This window comes from Lissotriton vulgaris, chromosome 1_1, assembly GCF_964263255.1.
Source record: "Lissotriton vulgaris chromosome 1_1, aLisVul1.2, whole genome shotgun sequence".
Classification (NCBI taxonomy): Eukaryota; Metazoa; Chordata; class Amphibia; order Caudata; family Salamandridae; genus Lissotriton; species Lissotriton vulgaris.
In genome coordinates, this window is record NC_141685.1 from 1568111145 (window position 1) to 1568125954 (window position 14810).

Sequence of the window (14810 nt, forward strand, 5' to 3'; positions counted from 1 at the left end):
AGGCGCAGCAGTCAGTAGATAACCTGTCATTAGCCCTGAGTCCTTGATCCCAATGAGACTTGGCGGTGGCATTGATAGAACTGTGCATTATTGATCATAGACGGACTCCGGAGACCGAAGTGCCTGTCACGTTTGCGCCGCAGTTACAGCAACGCACTGTACTACTAGTGACAGAGGTGAAGTGTGCGGACGCAGCTTGACCTTATAATGTGGCCAATTAAATATTAATTAGCTGTCGAAGGAAACGTGTCCTTGGATGCACTACCTATATTTTTTTTATAAAACAATAACATTTGATAGAGAAAAAAAGCGTGCAGAGGGCGAAGGACGATTCTTGCATTCACTCTGAGCCGGGCTCGCCATAAATGCGTCCCTGACAGGGCCTTCGGCACTCCTGTTCTTCCAGGTTGGAGCTCGGTGGAGCCCAACGCTATGGAGAGAAGCAGAGACACTCAGCTAGTGGTCACTTCAAAAGCATTAGGAGTCTACCTGTGATTGGGAGGCAGGTGTTTTACGTTTTCAACCCCTGGATGGAAGAGATATCCATGCAATGTAGGAATGAATGTCAGATGTGTCTGTCTGTGTGAGTAATAGCCATTTAATGTAGCACTTACTCATTTTCCTTTCTTTATTTCTTTTATAGCAACATTCATCCTAATGTAGGAAGCGCCCCCGTTGTCATCTCTTAGATGCAGATTTCAGACACATGGCCTGGGACTGTGACCCCTGCAGCCATTCTGGGGGTCGGTCCTGCTGAAATTGAACAGGGCGCTTGACCATGCCACTGAGGTGGGCCTGCTGGGGACGCTTCCGAAACCAGTGGCCAAGAAAGTTGGGCATAGGTTTCGTGACCTCGCCTTAATCCTGGTGAATGGCGGACATCCATGGCGTGGAACCCATTGTGGGGCTTAATACAGGGACGTGGGTCCGGGAGGCCACTCTGTGGGCCTGGGCAGAAAAGGGAGCACGTCAATGGAGGAGGCCGGGGGTGTCCGCAAGAGAATAATAGCAGGCCTCTGTCTGGCCTGAGGTGAAGGGTGAATGGGAACACCCTTCGGACTCCCTGTCAGGCAGTAGGGAATGATGAGGTAAAAAAAATGAGCGAATTCGGCCTGCAGTGCCGTAGGCAGTTCGGACCGTGCCTCACCCTCCGCTCCCCTCCATGTTGCACTGAGGTGCAGGCGGGCTCCCTTTGCATCAGACAGATAGCATACTGAGGAAATGACCATATAAGTGTGTATGTCAATAGTTAGGAAATGAATGTTACATAGGACAATGAGGGTTACAAGGTGTAGGAGTAAAATACCACCCATACCAGTAAACATTACATGCCAATCACCCTTGTTCTGCAGAAACACAATGTTAGGATTACACATGTGTGAGGGGTCCACAGAGCGCAGTGGTTAGGGCTGTACATCACTTTTTCTCAGTAGCCAAAACAATGCTCTTTAGCAACCTTAGAATGACGAAAGATTAACAGGAAGTAAGGGTCTTGCAGTTTGCATGCAGTTCCTTGATATGGATCCATAATTCACTCAAAGATTATAGCCTATGACCCGCAGATAATACACAGATCTCTGCAACAAAAGCAGTAACACACTGAGCTATATGCATAAAACGGAAATCAGCGATCTGCATATTGCACGTTGTACGTAGCAGGCACATTAACCCTCCATGCTATTATGATGATTCAAACCTGGGACTAGATTGCTCGCAGATCTCTACAGAGAGAAGATTCACCACAAGAAATATCTTACTATTATTATACTCTGGTAAAGCTGGGAACACAGACCACTGCATCAAGTGACTTAGCCATGTAAGACATTTAAAGAAGTAGCCTTGTGACTGAGTAAGTCAGCCAGGGCAGATTGACTGTCACATATTTCCTTGTTACCACTTTCTTTGGAGTTTTTGGACCCGCTCCTCTAGACTCCGCCCCTTGTGAATAAATCCTCTTTCTGCTCTGTATCTTGCCCCTTCAATTTATGGCATCTTGGATCGAAGTCTTTCCATTTCCAGCCCTGGGTGAATCTGTTTTGCATGGAAGTGAAGCTTACACTGCAACTATCTTCTGAGTGAGAGGGGGCTAGTTTTGCTGCTGCCATGCGGTACCCATAACTGTTCTGTGAAGGGGGTAAGCTTGCAGTGCTGCTGCCCAAAACGGTACCTTTTCTGAGCTGCTGCTCTGATGTACCTGTTTTATAAGGGCGCCTTCCACGACGTTTCCCCGTCTGCACCTGTCCTGTGATGAAGAGAAGCCTACACCGTTGATAATCCACTTTTAACTACTCTGAAGGGAAGTTTGCATTGCTTCTACCCGTGTTATGTGTGTTCTCGTTATGTAGGAGACAGTACCTTATGCCGCTCTTCCTGTTACTTCCACCTGTCCTTTACATAATCTATATGCCACCTAAGGTTAAACTGATGCTGTCCAAGTGGCACCTGTGTTGTGAGAAACTGGGGTTCAATCTTTTCACAGTATGAAAGCCAGAATCACAGCTATTGCCAGTGCTTATTTGATTTGAAAGAATGACGAAATCCGTTCAAAATATGTAAGCATTCCTTATTGTTTTGCCTTTGAAACAAGCACATATTTTGAAATGGATTTAAGGACTTCGTAAAAAAGTTAAACTACAACTGCCATGTGACCCTGTGCCCTGTATGACTCCTTAACCCATTTGTGGCTTTCTAGGCAACGTTGCTTTGCATTTTGGGATTTTGTGCCCACAATCACAGTATTAAAAGCAAAACAAAAAGCCCAGAATGCAACATGCTGTTGCATGAAAAATAAATCTGGCTGATGTCATGGAGTCACATGGTAGCCTTGAGAAAAGCAAAACAAAATACAATTCATCTGTGATTTTCTGCCTTTAGCTGTTGTAGCAAATCAAGTGTTAGACAGTTCTGTGGGGGAGAGGGTGGAAAGGGAAGCATTCCACTTCTAATGGGCTAACATTAACATTAATATAAAACAAACAGGCATGCTACAAATACCTTTTGCATGGACCAATGAGAGCCTAAATGGAGTTTGAATACTAGGGCATAGCTACACCTTTAACTTTCAAGTTGTCCACAAAAAGTTTGTGAAAAAAAAAGTTATGAAGGGTTAAGTGTTAAGTATTCGAAACATCAAAAAAGTGGCTCAGCACAAGGGTAGGAGAAGCTTCAGCATTTAAGTGAAACAAGAAAATAAAACAAGCACTGGCAATGCCAATATGTCTAGCTTATAAATAAAAGCGCTTTATGTGTCATTGATGGGTTTAGGCACTCAATAAATGCACTCTGTCACTCATCTTTCTATTGACTCATTCTTGCATGCACCCGCTAACACAACCTTAATAAAACACACTCAAACTCAACAACCCATGCAAGATCAAATAATAGCATTCAGTAGAAACAAGAAAACATGATGCTTCTCAATGCTGCAGGTATATGCTTGGAATACCGAAACTAAACATAGGAGCCAGTGTCTGTCTTGCAGAGGTATTGAAAGTATTCTGTCATTGTTTAAAGGTCCAACACGGCCGTCTAGTTTATAACCAACATTTTGACCATCTTGGAATGGTAAAACAATGGTGCACTATGCACAACAGCATTCCATAATTGTCTCCTGGTTTAGAGGAAGTGGCCACGCAGGATGCAGTGCACTGCAGATAAAATGTGCAGCAAGCAAGTAAGTCTTTAGCACTGCCTTGACAGCGTTATTATCCTCTTAAGAAACATTAAAATAAAAAGAGAAGAATCAAAGAAATAAAAGAGGAACTATAAAATGTGAAAATTCAAAACTAAAGGACTGGGCAGCCAGCCCTGACGCGCATAATTTTTAGGTAAATGTACACATATGATCAGAAGATGCCATCATCATTCACAGGGCAAGAGAGCCAATGGCTGATGTGGATCTAACAATTAACTCACGTTTGTACACTATCATGGATGAAAGCAGAGTGTAAATGACGCTCAGACAGATCTGTGGCAAAATAGAGGTGACCCAAAGGCTATATATATATATATTCACTGAAAAAAACATAGGTTTCACACGTTATAGTTAGCTGAACATTTCACTCATACAAAACCATTGAAATTCCCCCATTATAGTTAGTTCAGCTAACTATAACTCGCGCGCCCGGAATGCACTGCTGATGACGTCACACATTACATCACTCATGACATGGTCAGTGACATCACTGATGACATCACTGATGACATCTTAAATGACATCACTGATGACATCATCCAGTGAATGTGTGTCTTTCTGAAAAATAAATACTTTTTGTATATGTATATCTAAAGGTTGATGGAAGAATAAATGGGTAAATAAGTGTCTAAATGTTTTTTTTTGTAAAATTGATTGTATAACGGACTTATTTAGTATATCTTAGTGAATACATGTATTCGCGAGAAATGTTTAAATATGTAAGTATCTGTATCAGTGTCTCACTTTGTGTATACATGGCTGTATGGGTTAGTGAGTAGCTACATGAGTGTCTATATGGGTTATTAGTTGTTTTTTTGAGTATCAGAATGAGTGTCTGTATGGTTTGGTGGGGGGAATTACTTAGCGCACAGATGCATGAATGACTGACTCACTGTTTTTATGTGTTTTGAAGACAGCATGTGTGCAGGACTGAATGGGTGGATGAGTGTGTGTATGGGTGTGTTAGTGAGTGAATGGCTGCCTCAATAGTGTCTTTATGAGTAAGTACATATGTTTTAAACTAGTATATGCGAGTATTGATGTATGTAAGTAAGGATATATGACAGTGACAGATTGGAAGACTTCCTGTATAAATAAGTATATGTTTCTATAACTGATTTTTAAGAGAGTAAGTATGTGTACGTTTCTGTAGAAATAAGTGTAGTGGTGTGTGTAGAGCTGAATATGCAAGGAAATTGATGTTTGATAGTTTATTTGCATGTGTGAATATATGTGTGAATAACTCTATGTATAAGTGTAGGTGTGTAACATGATGTATAGGTCTATGAGTACATATGATGAGTGAGTACATGTATGAGTGACTATATAGAACTATTGGTGAATGAGTGGATGTGTATGTAGATTTTGGAATTACTGAATAGGTTGTTCTAACTGGTATTCGTATCTCAATTTTTTTCAAAAGTTTTAGGTTCTATTTCTGAATGTGTGTATCAAAGGTTATATTAGGGTGAGAGGAGGTCTGCCACTCTTTCACAAGGATGATGTCATGAGTGATGTCATGAGTGATGTCAATGACCATGTCATGAGTGATGTAATATGTGACTTCATCAACAGTGCATTACGGGCGTACGAGTTATAGTTAGCTGAACTAACTATAAAGGGGGAATTTCAATGGTTTTGTATGAGTGAAATGTCCAGCTAACTATAACATGTGTGAAACATATGTTTTTTTCAGTGAATTTGCAAGGTTTTTTAAATGCTAATTCCTAACTATAATGTGGCTGAAACCTATGTTTTTTTCAGTGAATTTCAAAGGTTTCTTAAATGCTAATTCCTAACTATAACGTGGTGTGGCGCGGTGGAGAAGCAGACCAGGGTAGGCAAGTTTCTGATTAAGGATTTTAATGTCAGTAGAGTACAACAAGCAATTTGTTCGTTATAGTCTTTGGTCCAAAGTAAAAGTCAAAAGGCAAAAGGCAAAGTAACCCGGGTCTCTGGACAAGGAATTCTGGATGTTGTAGTGCGGTTTAGCCACTCTTCTTGAACTCTCTGATGGAAGGTGGGAGTTCAGCTGGATTTTAAGCTTGGCGGCCGTGACCCGTCGGTACCATAAGGGAAGAAACAAAAAGAAAGAAAATCCCTGTAAAGGGCTTGTTTGTTTATCGCAACAGTGGCGCAGGGAATCAGGGGAAGTGTTGGGAATTACCACCAATACCGTCACCAGTGTTACGAGCCGTGCAGTGCGCATTACTACTACGCCAAGAACGAGCCAGGGACTTAGTCTCCCCTTTTCACTCCCCCTTTAGAGCCCTCTAATGCGCGTCCCCACACCGAGGAAAACCGTCCCGTACCTTGTGGAGCCACGTCCCTCCAGGGCCGTGGCTCGAGTCTGCGCGTTGCCAGGTAGAGTCTGGCTGCCCGTCTGTTTCTTCGGCTGGCTCCGACCCGCTCCGTTTCTTCTCCTCGGTTGCCGAGTCTTGTAGGACCCCTGCTTTCGCCCACGGGCTCACCAGGTAGGTTAGTGCAAGCGTCTTCTCCTGGCGTTCTTCGTCCGTTGGTCCCAGAGAACACCTGCTTCCTCCGGCGGCCTCCGATTTGAAGACCTCCTCCCCACGTGACCCGATCGACTGACCTGGGAAGTCCGTTGTCTTAAAGGACCAGCACTCCTCGGGCCAGCTCTGCAAATACATGAGAGGAGACGGGGAAAGATAATGGGGAAAATGTACCTTTGCAGGGGTTCCGGACTGCTCTTCCTCACACACCCCTCCCTCAGTTTGTTCACGATCGGGGAACACTGGAAAAAGCGAAAGGAAGTCAGCATTCACATTCTCCGTACCTTTCCGATGGATAACCTCAAACGAGAGAAACCACCGGAGAACGCGCAGGTTATTCCCCTTATTGCGACTCATCCACAGCAATGGGGCATGGTCCATAAAGAGGAGGAAGTGGGCGCCTTCTAGATAGTATCGGAGTTTCTCAACTGCCCATTTAATGGCGAGGCACTCCTTCTCGATTACAGGGTATTTCTGCTCCAGAGGAAACAGTTTTCGACTGATGAAAAGGACAGGATGTTCAATACTTTCAGGTGAAGCTTGGGACAACACGGCACCCAGACCATGTTCGGATGCGTCTGTATGTAGTAAGAAGGGTTTTGTGAAATCAGGAGAGCAGGGAACAGGAGCAGTTGTTATGGCTGTTTTTAAGTCTTGGAAAGCCTTCCTAGCAGCAGGTGTGGGTTGCTGGAGGTCCCTGCTCTTGACATTCTTTGGGAGTAAATCAGTCAAGGGTGTCGCCAGTTCAGAGTATTGAGGTATGAACCGCCTATAATACCCAAGGAGCCCCAGGAACGCCCGAACTTCCTTTTTTTGTGGACGGAAAGGGGGCTTCTACGATAGCCTTCACCTTCTCTGACTGAGGCTCTATGACTCCATTACCCAAAAGATAACCCAGGTATTTTACCTTTCTAAACCCAACTTTTGATTTATTTGCATTAATATGCAAACCTGCGTCTTGAAGGGCGGTGATTACTTGGGTACAATGCTGCAGATGGGTATCCCAGTCAGTGCTGAATATGACTATGTCATCCAGGTAAGCCGAGGAATATTCCTCGTGGCTTTGCAACACCTGGTTCATTAGTCATTGGAAAGTGGCAGGGGCCCCACGTAGCCCAAAGGGAAGGACCGTGAACTCATAGAGGCCGCTGGGGGTAGCGAAGGCTGTCTTTTCTTGGTCCTCGGGTTTGAGTGGTACCTGCCAATATCCTTTTGTAAGGGCAAGAGTAGTGATGAACTGGGCCTCTCCTAGTTTCTCTATAAGTTCATCCACCCTAGGGATGGGACATGAGTTGCACTTAGAGATGGCATTCACAGCGCGAAAATCTATGGAGAAGCAGACAGAACCGTACGGTTTTGGGACCAATACTATAGGGGAAGACCAGTTACTTTTTGATGGTTTGATAACGCCTAGATCCATCATGCTTTCTACTTCCTTTTCTATAGCCTGTCTCCTGGCAGCTGGTATCCTATATGGCTTTTGTTTCACTAATTTCCCTGGCTCCGTGTTGATAGCATGCTCGGCTAGAGAAGTTCTCCCTGGCAGATCAGAAAATACAGGTTCAAAAGGGGTTAGTGTTTTCTGAAGGGTGTCCTCCTGTTCCTTGGTTAATTCTGGATTAACGACCAAATGTTTTACTGTAGACGTGGAAGATGAGAGGTCTTCAACGTGTTGTACGTCTTGAGGGGGAGAACCTTTCCACTTCTTTAGAAGATTTATATGGTATAGTTGACATTTTCGGGGGTTAACCTGTACCTTGTAAGACGTTAGCCCAAACTTTTCTGTTACCTTATAAGGCCCTTGCCACCCTGACTTGGTTTTTCCTATGGCAGTAGGTAAAAGGACCAAAACCCAGTCACCAACAGATAACTGTCTCCACTTCTTTCCTCTATTGTACAGTATTTGTTGTTTTGTTTGTGCTTTCTCTAGGTTTGAATCAGCAAACTCCCTTAGTTTATGCAGTTTGGAGCGCAGGGCTCTGGTATAGTCAAGAAAGGACTTTGTTTCTTCCTCCTTTTATTGCTCCCACACTTCTTTAGTAATCTCTAGGAGACTCCTTGGTTCCCTTCCATACAGTAGTTGGAATGGGGAACAGCCTAAGCTTGACTGCACCTGACTCCTTACCACGTATAAGGCCAATGAAAGCAACATGTCCCACTCTTTCCCCTCTACAGATAAGAGTTTCTTAAGGGTTAGTTTAAGAGTGGCATTGTAGCGTTTGCATAGACCATCCGTTTGGGGATGGTAGACTGAAGTCTGAATGTGGGAAATGTCTAGTGTCTTACATATTTGATTCATTAGCTTTGAAACAAAAGGGGTCCCCTGATCAGTGAGTATCTCCCTAGGAAACCCAACCCGGGAAAATAGTTCCATAAGCTTTTCTGAAATATTCTGCGTTGTAGGGGTTCTCAAAGGAAAGGCTTCTGGATATCTAGTAGCGTAATCCACCACTACCAATGCATACACGTGCCCTTTTTTTGTGCGTGGAAGGGGTCCAATAAGGTCCATACCAACCCTTTCAAAGGGGTTACCTACAACCGGGAGAGGCTGCAAGGGAACCGCTGGGGGTTTATATGGATTCTTTTTCTGGCAGACCTCCCATTCCTGACAGAACTTGGCGACGTGGGAAAATATTCCAGGCCAATAGAAATGTTGTAACAACATTTGGATTGTCTTTTGTGCCCCTCTGTGTCCAGCCAACAGGTGTGAATGAGCAAAGAAAAGGACCTGCTCCCTAAATGCCTGAGGTACTACCAACTGAAGGGTGTCTCCCTGCTTCCCTATCCTATATAACAATTCATTCTCTATTTGAAAGGACGGCTAAGTATTAGAGGAAGACTGAGATGCCTGCTCTGCCTGTTCCCAAGCTGAGATTAGGGTTGGGTCATTTTTTTGTGTATACCTGAAACTGGTATCCAGGAGCCATGGGGCTTGAGTGAGGAGGGTTGCACAGGGTGATGGGGCAAAGGTTGTTTCTGTAGTTTTTCCTTTAACTGAAACAGAAAGGAAGGGTTATCCTGCCCTATTATCATCTGGTCTGATAGGGTAGGGACAACTCCAAGCCGAACCTTTAAGGTCTGCCCTGTACGAAGTGTTACTGGAATTATTATCAAAGGGTAGGCCCTCCCATCCCCATGGACACATCTTATGGGTACCGTCCCCTTGATTACCCCTTCGTAAGGTGTCCCTAAGGACTGCAGAGTTACGGATTGCTTGCATCCGGAGTCCAGTAAAGCCTTCACTGTTGTTCCCTCCACCCGTACACTTACGTGAAAGATAGGCCCCATTTCTGCTGAGTATAGAATGGAACGAGGTATGCATCCAATGTCCATGGGCTCTTCCTGCGGTTTCTTCCTGGGACAATTTCTAGCGATATGGCCCCACTCGCCGCATTCAAAACATTGTGGATTACGAAGAGGAGGTTCTAACTTGAATGGTCTAGTTTTCTCTCCTTCTAGGGCCCGTTTGACTGGTTTCTTTTACTGTTTACCCACACCACCCACGGGTTTTGAGGTTTTGTCATTGTCCCAAGGTGACGCCCTAGGTTGAGCTCTGTAAAAGGTTGTGGCCATCTCTACGGCTTGTTCCGGGCTAAGCTGCTGATGTTGTTTTAGCCACCTTTGAATAGGATACGGTAGGGCCTCAAGATATTGTTCCAAGTAAATCATGGCCATGATCTCCTCCTTGGAGTGTATCTGGGGTTTTAGCCTCTTGTCAGCAGCGGCCTTTAACTTGAAGTACAAGGTTTTTGGATTGTCGGATGTTGTGCCTCTTTCTTTTCAGAATTTTACTCTATAGGCCTCAGCGTTGATGGAGCGAGATGTTGAATGAAATTTTGTTCAAACTCGCAAAATTAAACTTCCATAATCAATGTAATAGCATTAATAGCATGTGTTAAATTTACTAACCAACCTAGTTTAAAATTGCATACATTACACGTGGGACTAATGTGCTTATATGTTGCACTTGCAAGTGTGTGGAAAATAATAAACTAACCTTGTCTATTGTTATTGTCGGTATTAAATGCGGCTGTTTTAATTAATGGCATGTGCTATATTCGTGTGCATATGTTTTGTTGTGTCTTTTCTGTGGCAAAGGTTCGTGGAGAATCCTGGTGGCCTGAAAGAAGAAGGTTTATGTACATGCTGCTTGATGTGCTTAGCTAGGTAACATAATTAATGAGTTAATATATTTAGCAAAGGGGAGGGTAACAGATTGGGTCTCAATTCTTTAATTAATTACTGTCTTCTGTTTGTTTGAATATTAGTTTCCGTGAGAGGCCTCTTGGGCCTGCAAAAAGATGGCGTTTTTGAAACCTGTCCAGAGAGGAGCCTTGCACACACGAGAAGTGGAAAGTTTTACCACGTTGACCATTTTGTCAGAAATGAATGTTGAATAAAGACGTGCATAATGTGCTCATGAAGTTTGTCCAAGGACAGGAAGCGGCAGGATGGCAAAGCAAGGAAGTTATGATTTGTAACTCGAAAGAACTTATTCTGATACATTTTCGAGGAAGCGAAATGACACAAACAATAGGGCAAAAGAAGAGCCCATTTCTGGTTTGAAAGCGGTGATGACATGGATGGTCTGACATAAGTCAGCCAATGGGAACTCTGATGGCAACGAAAAAGAACATTTTTGACAAGATTAGCTAGTTAGAAAGGTATAAAATCTGGCCCTACAGGAAAGAGGGGGCTCTTGCTTCCCGATTCCTGAATGACGTGCTGTTGGACTCTTTGGTGCAGGTAAGGACAGCAGTCTTTATTAAATATTCTTAGGAAAAGAGGGTTTTAGACAGGGAAATTAGGGAATGGAAATTTTATTTTGCTAAGTGATATACTTTGAAATGTCAGACTAATAAGCCTTCCTTGAATTAACTTTCAATTTGCTAATTAAATAATGATTTCTTAATAAAATGCTCTTTTTTGAATATAATAAAGTTAATAAAAATTAGATTTTTGAAATGACAAGCTGGTCTTGTTTATTCATGGTCTAGTTATCATTATTAGATCCATTCACCTATGTGACTTAATTAATGTCATATGTTCAAAACCATGGTAAGAAATGATAAACTGCAGATGTATATATTTTGCAAATAGTCTGTGAATAGTACTGATTAATTAGGTCACATGATTCAGTCGCTCAAAATTGTCTCATTGGTTATGGGCCTTGGTATAAAGATTTATGATTAATGGTGAGTATTGTGGAGATAAGTAGCGTTTGTGAGACAGTTTTTCATTTGGAGCGCTGGATCAATTACTTGGTAGCAGAGTTACGGTTACTATGGTAACTGACATGCTGCATGGTAGATACATAGGATACACTTCTAAAACATGTTAAGTTTGTCCAGTTGTTACATGTAGTTGAAAGGTCTTTTCCAGCAGTGTGAAAATTCTTGGTTTGCCGTCAAAAGTTAAGTGTGACAAGTGAGGTTACACAGTGCATTTGTTCTGTTTCAAAATAGTGGTATTGACATATATCACTAGTGTTGTGGACGTACAGCACAAGTCTAGGAATTTTAGGTGTGATAGGTTGAATGTATAGCGAGGATTGTCTATGAAATCTTAGCTTCGAGTATAGGGACAACTGTCTTGTTTTAAAACTTACTGTGAAAAGAGTAGTAGAATTTATCCAAGCTTGAGTGAAGGGTAAGGAAGCGTTGTTTATTCTTACTGGCAAGTGAGGATTTTTATTGGCGGGTTAAAGTCCAACCAAAAATTTCATGTATGAATGGTTAGGGATTCTTTCCGTATGATTGTATGTGTTAAAAGGGTAAAACAAGGCTACTTGTTTTTATCAACGAATCTTGTGAAAATAGCGTCGTCTATTTCACGCGAAAGGATACTTGAACGATTGAGAAAACTATCTTTTATTTTAGCAAAACAAGTTACTAACTAAATTCCATTGAAAGATTTGTAAAAATATGGCGCTGTGAAAATATTTTGTAAAGGAGGTGTCAGTGTCAGAGCGGAGCGAGGATAGTGAAGCTGCAGTGGCAGCATACGTCACAAGGTTCGCGCTGTGATTGGTTGTCATACGTCACAGTATTCGCGCACTGATTGGCTCATGTGACTAGACGAGCTTGTACCTGATTGGTTCAACCAGAAATTTAGTAATTTTATTTGCTGAACAGAATAGTGACGTGACTTAACCTGATTGGCTTGTTGGTGACTTTCGCGCATGGATTGGCTAGTGTAGCGGAACAACAAGGAAATATTTACGATCCTTTCTAAATAAGCGGAATTATTTTAAAACATGGATTATTATCACAGGAAAGAGGAAAAGAAGCCTTCATGGTTTCAGAAAATGAAAAATCTTTTTAAAAGTGACAAGAAATTAGAAACGCGAGTCGGAAGATTACTTCATAAGTACAAAACACCTGCAGCCTATATGTTAGGTGAATATGGTTATCATACTTGCCTTTGGATGGAGAATTGGATGGAATATACCAAGAATGATTGTGCTTTGGCTTGGCCGAAAGATGGGTCATTTAACATTAAGGTGTTGAAAAACTTGAGAGAAAAAATGATGGCTCTCGTACCAAAACCTAGACCTACCCAATTTGAAGCTTTAGTTGAATGGGAAGATGAGATGATTGAACTGGAACGGGAAAACAGAGGTGTAATAAGAGGCACGAGATTAAACATTAATAGAGAAACACATGAAGACAGCATGCGTCGTTGGAGACGTATGGATATGTGTAATGGCTTGTACCCAGCAAGATTTAGTGAAGAATCTGGTCAAAAGAATACTGAAAAGAAAAATAATATTGGTGAAGATAGTGAATTAGCAGATCCAGTTTTAGAAGAGATTTACATTACAAAATCGAAACAACCGCCACCTTATCAACCAGTTTGCTCATGATCTACCCCGAGAATTCCTCAAGCAACTTCTCCAAGTGCTCCTCCTAGAGAAATTAATGATGAATCTCCATTTAGATTAAATCAGAATAATGCAAAATTTCCCGAAAGAGTAGAAACAAGGACTAATTCTAGTACATCTGAAGAAAGTAGAAATTATGCTGAAACTCCAGTTCAGAGAAATGAAATCCCAAGAAATGTAAAAAGAACAGAAAGACTTGAGGATAATCCAGATATTTCAGAATATCTACGATCAAAAGAAGAGTTAATACAGCAGTTAACTATAGGCATGGAAGCAGTAACGGTACCAGTAACAATTGGACCTGTTGTTCCAGTCTTTGATCAGAAAGAAATCAGACATTCAGCTTTAACTATCCCTTTAAATGCAGAAATTCAGAAAGTGGCTGAAAAATTTTATTCAGATTTAACAGAAATTCATCGAGAAAAAAAGATGCCAGACTTAACTTTTAATCAAAGTTTTTCAAATGGTCAAACTCCATCTGTTGCAGAATCTGATTCTGGAACTCCAGAAAAGAGCATAAATAAAATAAATTTAACACAGACTCCACAGCCCCCAGAATTTAAATTACTTGATGTTGCAAAATTGAAAGCAGATTTAGAGGAATTTATTATTGGCACAATTGGACCTGACAGTTTAAAGTTATATCAGGATGATGAATTATTGTTTATTTGCAAAAGCATGCAATGGAAAACGAAAAACAAATATGATCTGTTAGAAGAAATGGCTGCTGAATTAGAAATAGATTTGAGTAGACAGAAAAACGTGCAGAAACATTACAGAGTGGATTTCTCCGAAAAAGATATTGAAAATATGAACACTACAGGAAGGATAATTCATATAAAAGAATTAATAGTGTTTCTAAAAAGATTAGGTGAATTAAGCAAGTAGGGAGTGAAATGGACAAAGAAAAGAGAGGAAGATAAAAAGAGAAAGAGGGGAAATTGCAAATGAGTTTCCTATGAGAGAAATAGCTGGTGGAGGTTATGTTCATGTTCCTTGGTCAAGATAGGACATTTTATTGTTTACAAATGATTTTCCTCGATTGAGAGAAAAACCTGTGGAATGGTATCGACAAGTGGAAAGATTTGTTAAAGTTTCAAAAGTTCTGTGAATTGATCTTGATGGATTCTTTGACATAGTGGGTCCTTCAGATCTTTGGACAGAATGTAAAATTTCTATAGATTGGCCAAAAGAGGAACCTACCCGAGAAAAAATAATAGGTGCACCTTCAGCTGATGTTATAACTCTGTATGACAAAGTAATTGTGTTGCTGAAAAACAAGATTCCCCCAAAAGAAGTTGATTGGGTTAAAATAGACAGAACAAATCAGGAGCCAAAAGAATCAGTACATTCCTTTTATGAAAGATTACTGCTGGTATTTAAACAATACAGTGGTTACAAAAAATTGAGTGAAAAGGATATGAGCCACTTCATATACAGATTTTTTTATGGCTTGAGACCTGAAATTGGTGAAATTATCAGATCAGGAATAGTTGGTTGGCAATCACTCTCAGTTGATGACATCCTGAGAAAAGCAAAATACTGCAGTGATGAGATAGACGCTAAACAAAAGAAGCTGAAAGAAAAAGCAATGTGGGCGCAAGTAAAAGTAGCTGAACAACAAATTGCAACTTTAGAAAACAAAAATGTTCATCAGAATCAAGGGAAATTTAAGGGTAATTTTAATAAGCCAAAATTAACAGGTATTATTGAAGAATTA

At 41.5% G+C, this 14810-nt stretch overlaps 1 pseudogene; it reads left to right on the forward strand.

Annotated features, from left to right (window-relative positions):
* The first annotated feature begins 12733 nt into the window (after positions 1-12733).
* Positions 12734-13978, forward strand: LOC147750822 (uncharacterized; annotated as a pseudogene).
* The last annotated feature ends 832 nt before the right edge of the window (positions 13979-14810 follow it).